At 41.4% G+C, this 14,005-nt stretch overlaps 1 pseudogene; it reads right to left on the bottom strand.

Annotated features, from left to right (window-relative positions):
• Positions 1-698: 698 nt before the first annotated feature.
• LOC110293316 (prefoldin subunit 1 pseudogene) lies at positions 699-10,575 on the bottom strand (annotated as a pseudogene).
• Between the last annotated feature and the right edge of the window lie 3,430 nt (positions 10,576-14,005).

Genomic DNA, 14,005 nt, shown 5'->3' with positions numbered 1-14,005 from the left:
TCATGCTGTTATAGGCATTATTTTCCCTAACATTGGCCACTAAAGACAGTTTTTATTTTGTTTATTCATTGTCTCACATAGTCCACTAAAATTTATGAACCACAAAGCAGGCCTTGTATATTCATCACCGTATAGATTATTAACACCTAGGATAGTGTCTGAAAGAGAGTTGTCACTCAATAAATATTTGCTGTGTGAATAAGTAGATAAGAGGACTGAGGACTTTTGTAAGGCCAACAGAGGCTGGCTGAGCTATACTGTGCCCCCTGCATATTATAAGTCCGTAGAGTATGATGCTAAAAAGTAAACTCAGAGGTCTTTATTCTGATGTCACAGACTCTAGCTCCAACAGAGCATGAAGCACAAGGCTTCCTGATTCCATAACAGATGTAACAAACCAGCCACACACATGCAATGTGCTTATTATTTTTCCCCTAGAGGCAACATAACCTTTTCTTTGTCTGATCCAATTGCCTAGAGGCAGACTGAGACAGAGCTTCCTCCATCTGCCCTCATTCCTGTCTTTTCTGTCTCATGAATTAAGACTTAGCCTCAGAGAGGAGGGTGTCCTAGGCAAAGGTGGCAGGTAGAGACAAGGAAAACTATACAGGCGTGGGAACTGAAGGGCTCGGGACAACGTAGACAAAGTGCTCACAATGCCACCCAAATGAAACATCCATCTGGACTGGGGGAAGGTGTTACCTGTTGTTGGCTCCTTCACTGTGCCATGATGGAAGGAGCAAGGAATAAAGCTTTCTCCAGCAGCTCCTGCCCGCCCTTTGCACTATCAGATGCTCCTGGATGCTGTTCTCAGCTTGCTGAGTGCTCCTCTCCTAGTTGGACTCTCTCAGCTCTAGGTCTTTTATTTTGTGTTTCTCTAACCATTAGCTGTGAGTTCCTTCCTTAGATTAAAGTAGCCATTGTTCCTGTCCCCTCATACATACAAATCTCATCTAACCAAGTCATAATCTCTGTAAGATGAGCGTACTTTTCCATTTAGTTGAGCTGTTCAGTCTGAAAGCTTCACTTCCAGGTTAGTGTCAACAACGTTGGCTTGAAACTCTGGGAAGGCCTTCTTCAACTCCAGATCCACAAAGGGCCACCATGTTGAAGTGCTCTACCTGGATGTGCTGACTCTAAGGTGTTCTCTAGTCTGGCCTGGCCCATATCTGAGAGAATTCTCTGTCTAATCACACAGGCAATTCAGAAGGTTCTTCTACTTCTACATTAAAACCCATCAATTGACAGAAGTAGGAAGAACACTGGAGTTAATCTCAGCCTCCTTTCTTCAAAATGACACTCCAGCCTCCTGGACGATCCTCTCAAAGCATACACACACACACACACACACACACACACACACACACACACAAGCCAGTGCTCTATAGCATAGCCTCTCTCCCAGGTTGCTTCCAACCTTTATAAAACTTGCACATTCATATTGCCACCAGGAAGTTTTTAAAGTTTCAGAACATTTTTCACAATAGACTCTTAAGAGCCAGCTGCCTAGAACAGTTGGGTAACCTTTCTGCTCTACTTCATTCCCTCTAAAATAAAAACCCTTTAGTCCTCAAGTTTCTAACAGTAGAAAATATCAGGATAGCTGATCATGGTGGTTGCCTTAGATAGGGTTTCATGCTATGAAGAGACACGATGATCAAGGCAACTCTTATAAGGACAACATTTAATTGAGGCTGGCTTACAGGTTCAGAGGTCAGCCCATTATCATCTAGGCAGGCATGGTGCTAGAAAGGTAAAAGTTCTACCTCTTGTTCAGAAGACAAACAAGAGAAGACTGGCTCCCAGGTAACTAGGATGAAGGTCTCTCAAAACCCACTTTCACAGTGACAGAAGGCTACACCTCCACATAGTGCCATTCCCTGAGCCAAGCATATTCAAATCACCACAGTGGAGCATGTCTTTGATCCCAGCAATTGGGTGACAGAGGCAAATGAATCTTTGTGAGATGAAGGCCAGCCTGGTCTACAAAGAAATTTCTAGTACAGCTGGGGTTAATATAGTAAGACCATGTCTCAAAAGAACCAAACCCATGCACACACACACACACACACACACACACACACACACACCAGGGGATGCTGCAAAGTGACTAATAGGGGTAGTAAGGGTATAGAAACATAGGAAATAAGGAGTACTATAAAAACATACTTTGTTCAAATATGTCATAATAGTATCTAGCATATTAGATGCTGATTTTAAAAATAAAAATCAAAAAGATCTATGAACATCTGTAAATACAAAGTGCTTTCCAAGCATAAATTTTTGTTTTAAAAGAAAGTAATTTGGATGTGGGAGGAGCTCATGAAACCCCATCCCTAACTGTTAGAAGGTGATGGCTTCTGGGAGAGAGAAAGTCGGATTTCTTTAAGAATGTAGTACCTGATGGTCAACTATGCATCAGTAGTTAGACCCACATCCACCAGTGTATGGGCAGCATAAGTAAGATGTGATAGACATTTCTTTTCCAAAAAAGAAGACAGAAAGTTTGGATGAAGTGTGGGTGGTGGAGGTGAATCTAGGAGGAGATATGAAAAGGAGTTGGTGGGGGGCAGAGAACAAAATACATTGTATGAAATTTCTAAGAACCAATAAATTTTTTAACACATAATAAATAAAAAGGAAAAAGAGACTGCTTTCTGTTCTTTTTTAAAGGCCAGGAGATAAGCCAGGTGGTGGTAGTGCACACCTTTAATCTTAGGAGGCAGACGGATCTTTATGAGTTCAAGGCCAGCCTGGTCTACAAAGTGAGTCCTAAGGACAGCAGGGCTGTACAGAGAAACCCTGTCTCCGAGGGAAAAAAAAACAAACAAATGAGGTCAGAAGGTATACACCAAGTATGGGGTATGGTGTGAACACTACAACACTAGCGTTCAAGAGGTTGAAGAAAGAGGCTCACAAGTTTGAAGCCAGCCTAGGCTACATAAAGAGACCCTGTCTCAAAAATGTTGCATGCATACAACAAAAAAAAAAGAAAGGTAGTAGATTCAAAGGTTGTGTTGATTCTGTTTCGTAGAGAGAAAGAACAGTATTCAGCTCAGAGAGAACACTCTTGTAGTCTCAAGATTTCGTTTCCTAGAACTTCAGTGTTCATGCCTATGTGACTTGGCCCATTGTCGGGGCACTGCACACACTGCTTGAGAGCTGTCTGCAAAAATAGCTGTATCTGGCTTCCTGGTGACAGTTCTCCCACATATTAAAAGGAATCAGAATAAATGGTATTAGTGGCAAATCAATATGGTCTTCAGTAAAGAGGTTCTTCCTGGGAGATGAGGCTGTGAGAGAAATATTCTCTACAGGCTATGGAACTGATCCAAGGATACCATCCAATACTTTGAAATCCATCAGTGCTTTGTAGAAAGGCCACACCTACCATAGTCCCGCAATGGCTCAGCTTGGCCAGGATAGCTTGGTATGTAGTTCCTGACAGATACAAGAAAGAGACTCCTCTATTGGCTGTCTTTAACTCAAGATTGTCTACCCTTGCTAAACACACCTTGGACTACAAAGCATCTACAAGTCTTCCACACGTCTTTCCTACCTATCTCCATTCAGGTAATACCGTTATCATAATCTCTCAGCTCTTCCAGCCTTTGTCAGCATTCACTCCATTGTCTTTTATAAGTATTCACTCTAATAAAATCCTAGGCACATGGATTGTGCAGGATCCAAAGTAACATGATAAAATTTTAAAAATCACCATTTTTAACAAACATTCCCATCAGTACACACACCTATGCCTTTACGTAGTAAGTTATACAAAAAAAGAAAATGATCCCCGCGGTTTCAAAGAGGAAATGGGTTGAGCATGTTAGAGCCAAGAGCAATTACCTTGGTAGTCAACATTTTTTCCTTTTTTTCTGAGGTTACTGTACATTCAAAAATATGATGATTTTTATTTCCATTATTATCAGTTTTAGCATTATCTACAACTTATAAAGCAGGCCTTGTTTAAATACATCACACAGATTTAATTATTCATCTGATCTCCACCATAACACAAAAAGAGAGGCATTGTTCTGTTGCATGTGGAGGAAGTAGCCTCAGGGGCTGCCTAGTACACCAGGGTCACTCACATATTGTGGTACGGAAGCAGGAGCAGCCCTTGGACCCTTACCGTGCTGCCATTATCATTAAGAGTACATATTAAATGTATTCTACAATACTTTACCAAGAGCCCCTCAAATAGGAAGTGAGACAGGTGTTCTCCTGCAAGTCCCCATTCAGGTCAATAGAAAAAGAAGTCCAGAGCTGACAGACAGACCAGAACTGACAGACAGACCAGAACTGACAGAGCCTTCTTAAGACACAGGGAAGATTACCAGATGTTTCAAACCCTCCATTTTACTATGAGGCTAATAAATCTAAACTCTCTGTTTGCGCCCCTAAGCCATCCTTTCGAATTAAGACACAGAAATTGCTTTCATTTTTGAAACAGCTAAAAAAAAAAATAGGACATTTGTATTGAGAGACTACACATACTAATTTCTTTTCTGACCTAATCAGTCAGTACTTAGCCAACAGTTATTAAAACGGGTGCTAGGGAATCAATTAAAGAGAAGTGTGATATTCCAAATAATCATGAAAGCCTAACATTTTCAACATTTTTATATAGACTCTTTTTTAATTAAATGTATTTCTTTATAGCAAACACTGTCCCCTCCCAGTACCTCCTCCCCCCCCACACACACACACCCTCTCCCCTTCTGACTCAGTGGGAGAGCACTTGTCCAGCATGTTGTGGGTGGTGTATTCAGTCCTCTGCATTCTGTGGCTAACAGTGTCTGCCACCAAGTTTGTCACCCTGAGTTTGATCCCAGGGATCCAAAGAGTGGAGGGAGAAAACTAACTGTATAGTGTTGTCTGTTCATTGACCTCCACGCGCATGCCTTGGTACACAGTCCTGCCTGAGTGCCTGCATGCCTGCATTTGTGCACACATATACATGCACACACACACACATGCTCACGCATATGCACATGCATGTACACACACATGATAAATGAATGCAATTTTAAAATTGAAACAAAAAGAAAGGAAGGAAGGAAGTCAATGATCTTTTAAGAGAAACCAGAATTCTAGCCATCTAGTAGATATTTTCGGATGTAGAAAGATACACATACATATTAACTAAATTCTAAAGGACAATACACATATTTATATATTAAAGGTTTTTAGTTTAACCATATTTGAACATCCAAAATACATTTATATGTAAATATATGAATAAACAGTATGCAGACATTACATCTGCATGCTGCCATGGCCCTCTCTGCCATCACCCAGCCGTCTATCTCGGTCACCCTTCCTCTGTTTCCTCTGCCTATCTCTCCCTCATTCCTCAAAAGCTCATTTTGGAGACCATGTGCTTCCAGAAGTCTTCCCAACACCCTGAGAACACTCAAGGGACCCTCCTCTGGGCCACTCTAACTCACGGAGAACATGCATCAACAGGTCATGTTGAGATTCTCCTAAATGAGAGCTACAAAGACTCCTTCAAACATCAGCCATGCCATCTCACCCTATCCCATAGAATTCTTCCAGAGACAGTCTATGGTAGGTAAGAAAGAAGCCCCCAGCTGCAAGGTTGGGGCTTAAGGCAATAAGTGGCCTTGTCCTGGCTTGTCTCTGTGTCATGCTTTGAATGAGAATGGCCCCCATAAGATTCTCTATTTGTATTCTTGGTCTCCAATCAGTGGAACTGTTTGGAAAGGATTAGGGGGTGTGGCCTTTTGGAGGAAGTGTGTCACTAAGGATAGACTTTGTGGTTTCAAAAGCCCATGTCATTCCCAGTTAGGTCTCTCTGCCTCTTGCTTGTGGGTTAAGATGTACGCTCTCAGCTACTGCTCCAGAGCTGTGCCTGTCAGCATGCTCCCATGCCCCCCACCAGGATGGTCATGGACTCTAACCCTCTGGAACCAGGAGTGCCAAATTAAGCACTTTCTTTTAAAAGTTGCTTTGGTCATTTTGATTACTCACAGCAATACAAAAGTGACTAGGGTACTCTCCAGGCTCCCCCTGCCTCACTTAATTAACAACTCTCCCAATGCTGAGTCCTTTTGTATCCTCAGACTCTTTTCCATGGGCTCTGGGCAGTATTGTCTCTCTTTATCCTGCAGGTCTCTGATCAAAAGAATATCACATCCTTGAAGTTACCTTCTATCTCCTCCTCCATAAGAACTGTGACTCTCTCCCACCACACCCTAGTTTCTTTCTTCATTGTGGTTTCAACTTTTTATAACAAAAGTATTTACCATTTATTTACTTGTCGTTTCAGGGCCTCCTGTGGTAGAAAACACATCTTTAACCCTCTGGCTACTTATGAGCACGCGTAGTACAGTGTATATTTGCAGAATGCTCCTCCGCCAATGTGTCCTCAAATTTGCCAAATGCATGAATGAAGCAAAGATTGCGAAGGATGGTGAAAGAGGGGGAGTCACAAAAGAGCAGAGGTTTAAAAAAAATAAATATTACTGTCAGTTTCAGTCATGGGTTGTGTTGCTTTAACTGTGAATGCGTTTGAATATGAATTTTGAGTGCATCCGCAGGTAGAATTTATTACCTCTAACATGCAAGAAAAGGAAAGGCACACAGAGTGACTGTTCCAAAGGCAATACAATGAGTTAAAAAGAGAGCTTGGCCTTGGCCCCGGATTGCTTGATTTTATTCGCTGTCTGGTTCCCACAGAATTTGAGGTGGCTTTGAAAGACACAGACAGTTACACAACTTACAGTATCCACAAAAACAAAACAAGCCAGTTGCTCAGGAGAAGCATAGCTATTCCTGGTACAAGGTCCGAATGCAACTTCTCCCCTGGGTCTTCACAAAGAGGAGCAAACCACATCCTCTGTCCCATCCTCCAGGATGTGCAGCAGCGGGGATCCTGGGACTGTCCTTTGGCATTCTTCAACGTGGGCTGATGGCACAAAACCAAGCCTCAGATCCGAGGAGAAATTCTCCAAGGGACCAGATCAAGACAGGCCAGGTGTACTATTCTCTGCTGGTCTTTTGCAACCCACAAAGGACATCTGAAGATTCTGGGGGTTTCACAGAGAGACCTTTATTCTTAGCGCCATGAAATCTCTCTCTTCCACTAACATCTCTAGTAAATAATCAGCAATAGCAAGCAAGAAGAGACAAGCATTGTGGAAACAGCCAATGTTCTGGGACTTCGGTCAGATGTTTCAGAAAACGTCATTTCAGCCATCTGGAATGAAACTAAAATGTATTTCTCATGAAGCATGTTGAATGTTCTGAGAGAACTGAAGGAATCAGGCAGTTCTTCCACAGGGCATACCAGGGTGAAGTTGGCAGTGTGTGCCCTGCATCCTCAGCACACAGCATCCTATAGGACTCGGGGCAGCTGCTCTCATCATTAGCACATTCTAGAGCCAATGGAAATAGGCACAGAAAGGTCAACCGCTTCCTCATAAAAATATGATCTGAAAGTTGCACACGGTCATTCTATTTGCATCCCATTGACAAAAGTGAGTGGCACTGACACATCTAGCTGCAAGGAATTCTGGGAAACAAAATATATACTTGTGTCCACCTAAAACAGGAAGGTGGTAAGAAGGTATGGGAAGACTCTAAGGATCTGCTACAAGGTATGGACATCTGCTCATGAGTACCAGCCAACTGCAAACCAGAAAGAAATAAAGGAGACATCAGCTATTGCAGGTGTGGGTTTTCTACATTAATGTTCCTATCTAGTGCACAATGAAATATCAAGGTCCCAAAGTTGTATTCATATGCAAAGTTGTGCTCTGGTTAGCTAAAAAATAATAAAAATAAAATTGCTTCTTTCAGGTACCAACCATGGCTAAAAGAATTCATGGAAAATTCAGACATTTAGAAATGCAGATAAGCTAATTGCAAGCTGTTAGTGAAGCTAAATGACTAAGGAGATGGCTACATTGGACTCTTAGCTATTAAATAGATGAATGCTGGCAGGCTTTTACCAAAATAAAGCACATTTTTTCCTGGGATAGTTGGTCTTGGGCCATTCTTTCTGGCAGCCATTAGATGACAGCATTGGTTTATTTGCTAAGACATTCTCAGATGGATGCAAAATGATGATGTCAGCATAATGTTATTCTCTCTGATGAGTGAGGTAGAAAGCACACACCCATCATGTCTAAATGATATTCCCACTCATATTTATGAAAATGGAGCATGGAGATAATACACACACACACACACACACACACACACACACACACACACACACACACACACACACCAAAAAAAAAAAAAAAAGATTTTAAAAGAGAAAGAAAGAAAACAAAACTGTTAAAGAAAAAACACAAGTTTCTCTCCCTCCCTGCTCCCATGCACCCTCCTTCTTCTCCTATCTCCTCTACAGGAGGTAAAGAATATAATAATGGCCAACCATATTCGAAATATATAGTAGATTTGGTCCAAGAAGCCCACATATGCACTCTGTCAAATGGGTATTTATTTAGACATCAAGTTGGCAAGCAGGCAGTCTACGGCTCAAGAGAAATGGATGACTGCTCTGTTGAATATGGAGTAGATTCCAGCTTATCAATCAGTGGGCATGCCTCCAAGATCTAGCGTGAACAGCCACTGGCAAATCTGAGCAATTTAAATGCCTTGAGCATGAATTGATGCTCTTCCGGGTGTGATTTCCCCAAATGTGTTCCTATGTTCTTGTCTGCATAGGTGGGTGTGTAAAAGATGGCTCACCAAACAGAGCAGGGCTTTATCCAAACACGATTGGTACAGAGGAGCAGGAAATGGAAATTCACATCCATTAAGTACTGTGTGCCAGAGACAATAGTATATTGCTTATCTTTGATTTCACACTTGATTCCCACAAAAATCCTGTGAGTCAAGGATTCTTATCACCCTTTTAGAGAGACAGAACCTGAATCATCAGATGTAAAAGGACCTGGCCAAGGTCACTGAGTCGTGGAGATTCCTACAAGCTCACTGTGCGGTGTCAGGTTTTTCAATCTGCGTGCACTGCTGATCTGGTGTTCTGCTTACTCAGCTCAGTGAGAGATACCAAAAGGACTCTTCTGCTAGAACACTATGGAAATCTAAGCTCCGAAGGCTGTGTCTGCCAAATTGCCTGCTATACACAGAGCTTATTGTGGTATCTTCAGCCCAATACATTTATGAATGAATGAATGAATGAATGAATGGGAATTGTTACATTTTGTATAAGAATGATGTCCTGTTTTCTGAGAAATTTCATGCTTGGACCTCATCTCTTTTGTATACAAAGATTTCCTGCATCATGTCTCATAGTGATCCACATCTGTCCATAGCATCATTGTTACTACTACTGAGCGCTGTGTTTTATACAGAACATAGCTCAAAACATGTACAGAGTAGCTCGTGTACAAAGCATAAGCTGTTGTTCTATGTCTGTCCTGATTAGTTTTTTGTCAGCCTGACATAAGTTAGAATCATCTTGGAAAAGGAATTCTCAACAGGAAAAAAAAAAGACAGACATGTTTCTTGACTGACAGTTGATAAGAGAAGGCAGTGTCACCCCTGGGCAGACGGTCCTGAGTTGGATACGTTCTATAAACAAACCATCCAGAGAAAGCGCTAAGAACGCTTCTTCATGGCCTCTGCTTTAGCTCTTACATCCCAGGTCCCTGCCTTGAGCCCTGCCTGACTTACAAAATGAAATAAACCATTCCCTCGCCAAGATGCTTTTCCTCATGATGTTTTAGAACAGCAATAGAAGCCCTAAGACAAGGTCCTTGTGGGTGTTATCTCCTCTAATCCTGTACTACCTCTACAAAGGGTGGACTTTCTTCATTTGTGAGAAAACAAAGGTTTTGAATGATTTCTTCACTTGATTCAGTGATTCAAAGGACTAGACCCCAAACTGTCCCAATTCTGAAGACCAGGGGCAGTTCTAAGCCAATTTGACATTTGAAACAGATTTATAAAATGAGTACCTCTAAACCACACATTTTCAGGGATCACAATTTAAAAAACCACAATTTTCCTTATTCTTCCTTTAACTTAAAATAAGTAATGCCAAGGAAGAAGAAGATTTTCGGGTATTTCAGCATTGGTAGAACACTTCACACATGCACTGAAACTCATGTACAACACCCTTACACATTCTGCTTCACAGTTCACATTGTCTCACTGTTTTAAATTTCAAACATGAGGGAAAACAAAACACCAAGCACTTGGGAACATTGACCAGACTGGTATAACTCAAATTGTGTTTTTCAGTCTCGTACCATCATTGTACACTCCTGGTGTCCACCCAGGAACACACAAAAAAGCTGTGGGTGTCAGTGACATAGAGCACATCTGACACAAGCATGAGCAATAACCAGCCATTCAAAACTTTTAAAACAACGATATAGCTAAGCCGTCATGGAGTGAGCAGTGCCTGTGTGCCTGGGAATCCCCTGGATAAAGCTCTATGTGAAAGACTGTCAGAGTTTTGCGATTGTGTTTGCTTGTTTCGTTGATTCTTCCCCAGAGGATGCATTTCATCCTCAGAGGCACTGGTACCAACTCCACCCACCTCAACTCCATCAGGTCTTCTGCCGCCATCCCACCTCCTATCCAAGGAAGGCACTGTTGAGACTGATGCTGGCCTCTGTTTGTACTGATCCTCTATTCATAAACTCAGACATGCTCTTCAGCAAATGATAGGAAAGTCAGTTCTCCGACACAAAGCCCTTGCTTTTAGAAGGGAAGAGCAGGTCAGGTCTTCACTTCATCTACCTTGCACAGGAAGCTCTAGGAAAACCAGCTCCGGGGTAAAAAATAAAAACATTCATGCAGTGAAAAAAAAACCCTTCTGCTCTGTTATTTCCGCATCGAAGCCCCTTATCTGTGTATAAGCTCAAAACGTTTAATAAAGCAGGAAGGAACCCCATTGCACTCACTGTCTACATGGTGAGAGCAAAAGTGTCATTACGATCCTCTCCTAATGACAGCCCAGCACCTCGGAATCTGCCTGAAAAGACAGCGTAACAAAATTCAAAACACTTCCCTCATTGCAGGTGAGATTTTTAAAAGGTACAAGTGAAAAGAGATTTAGAAAGTATTCAAGCTATATCAGGATGACTTCATGGGAAAACATAATTTCACTTACATTATTTTGTATTTTATGTGGCTTCCCTATAATATACATCTGCGTGCCAGGGATATGGGGGGAAATTCCTATGTTAGTATGGTTTCAATAAGTATAACACGGATCAATGAATTCATAAAGTAAATATTGTTTCTAGTGACTCATGTTTTTATCATCTGCTACTCTTCCTCCTAAGGTGATTCACCTAAATTACAGCCACATTAGAATATTTGTCCTTAGGGAAACTTGATCTCTTGATAAGCCACTTTACTAACCATCATTAATCCTCACAGTAAACTGCCATAGTTAACAGGTCGTTAACTTCCCTGTTCAGGACACAGTGACATCTTGAATGCCTCAGGGAGAAGGTGACAAGAAAGGAAGTAAGGATGGACCCCAGAGACTTTCCTCCAAGGAGCTAGAACGCAAGCATCAGAATGCGAAGGGTGGGAGGCATTGAAAAGCATCAGTGCTGGGTCACTTCAGCTCCGACTGGCAACGTCTCCTCCGTGAGTGGTGAGTCTGACCTAATCCTAAATCATAGGACATCAATATGGTCTTAGTCTCTTTTCCCCCATTGCTGTGACAAAATACTTTGACAAAAGCAGTTTAAAAGAGAAGACATTTATTTTAGCTCCTCCAACAAGGTGAAGTCCTTCATGTTATGGACATCAAGGGAGCTGAAGCCTGAAGCAGCTCGTCACACTGCATCTACAGTCACAAGGCGGCAGGGAATGATGCTCACTGCTCAGTTCCACTCTCTACACTTACACTACCCAGGATGCCCTACCCAAGGGAATGGCTAAGCCTACAATTAACATGGGTCTTCCCAATTCATCTCATGTAAGCAAGATAATCTCCCACGGCCATTCCCACAGGCCCATCTCCAACGTGATTCTACATTCCATCATGTCAATGATCTATATTAACCATTACACACAACTATTAATGACTCTCCTCGTGTTGACCCCAACCTTATGCTTAATATCTTTTCCTGCGTGACCAGAGATAGCACAAAACAACTCCACTTCCATCCACTCTGCCTTCAAAAGCATAAAGATGCAATAGGCCTCATCAATTAGGCTTTGACCAAGTTCTTCTAAGCACCTTCACATGACCTCACCTCAAGTCTCCTCCTCACTCTGATCACCTTGCTGCTTTAATAAGAACTTGCCCAGGCAGAGCACCTTGGCAGTTGAGGTCAGATCTGCCATAAGATCGAACTGTGTTAGTTTGTTCTTTTTTTTATTTCCTTGCTCAACAGAGAAAAAAAAAACTTATCAGAAAAAAAATTCTCCATTTTCAACTTCCCCAACCACCCTACTTCCAGCCATTTCTTAGCAGCCAAACTAGCTTTGTGAAGAAGGATCCATTGTTCAGTGTCCTGCAAAGTGTAAAATGTAATGTCAGATGAACCTCCACAAGAGGCCACCACCACACTAAAGGGTAAAGAAATTTCTCTCCTTAAAAACAGGCACCCTGTGTGACTGTTTATTAGCTAAACAATTCTAGAGGGGTGTTAGTAAAAATCAAAATAATAACATACACCTTGCATTATGTATATGTATGTGAATATAGTTTTTATTCACTATGTTAAATCTTACATGTTATCAATTTTAGCAGTCTTGTCACACAGCCCTTGTTGTTACTTTTATAAAGGATATGTAGTGTCTCTCTAAATAGATAATAATTCCTTCATTGGTATGAAGTTCTTTAATTTACCTCCAACATGTTCCTAGTATAAACAACCATGCCATAAATTTCTTAAAGAACACAGTTTTTTTATTCTCTAGAAAAAAATTTTTTATTCTCTAGATAAGTACCACTGTCCCCATTTTTTTAATTATTAAGTCAAAGAGACAACAAACTTATTACCCAATTTTGATAATGAACAGTATTAATTTTGATGGACTGGCCAGCCATATAAGGTAAGAGTATCTGTTATTTACCAGAGTCTAGTATCTGCAGACTAAAGTATATATCAATAGATCTCAATTTGACCTTTATCTACTTTATCTGTGTGTTGAGAAAGCAAAAAATTATAAAAGCCACATAATTGTCTGGCATGGTTTAGCCATAAAGGCAGAGAAACAGTTTCATTCTTTTGAGGGTAGAAGATTTGGTAAAAGTATTTCTGACTTTGAAACCAGGTTTTTACTTTTGTGACATTGACTGAGTCTCCTCTGACCAGCAATACCTTCGAATAATTGCATGGTCATCAATCAGTCCTGCCTCCTAGAGGGAACAGCAAGACATCATCCAATAAGCATTGGTTAAACTAAAGAGGGGGCAGGCCTGCCTCATTGGACACTTTGGTCCCTTTCATCTGGAAGTTTCAGGAGCCCTTAGTGTGTGTGTGTGTGTGTGTGTGTGTGTGTGTGTGTGTGTGTGTGTGTGTGTATGTGTGTGTGTGTGTGTGTATGTGTGTGTTTAATTTGTAATCTAATAGCCTCTCCATGCCTGTGACTTTACACAAAATAGTAAGGTCAAGTGTGGTGTTTTATAGCTGAGACTCAGGAGAATCAGGAGAGAGATGGGAACCACAGCAAACATTCCCATGCTATCTGCTACCTTAGGGGGCATGTAGGCTGAGAGCAGAGATGAAGACAGAGAGAAATTAAAATGTCTGTATATTTGCTTAAACCTATAATAAACAAACCAGGCATGCAACATCTTTGCATAACTCTCTTACTAATAAATGTATGAGTAACATGATTGCATATGGAATTTTTCAAAATAGAACAATAGAGACAGTCCCTGCCCTTAAGGGGCCCTGTTGGGAATACTATAAAAACAGGACAAAATGGTTTAGGGAGGCAAGCCTGGCCAGGTAGGAAGATGATGACTGCCCAATACTTGCAGAGAAGTTAGTTCAGGGAGCTTGGAGTCTACTGATAAAAGTTC

The sequence above is a fragment of the Mus caroli genome, unplaced genomic scaffold (genome assembly GCF_978045245.1).
Source record: "Mus caroli unplaced genomic scaffold, Mus_caroli_1 scaffold_6, whole genome shotgun sequence".
In the NCBI taxonomy this organism is placed as follows: domain Eukaryota; kingdom Metazoa; phylum Chordata; class Mammalia; order Rodentia; family Muridae; genus Mus; species Mus caroli.
This window is presented reverse-complemented; position numbering and strand designations above follow the sequence as displayed.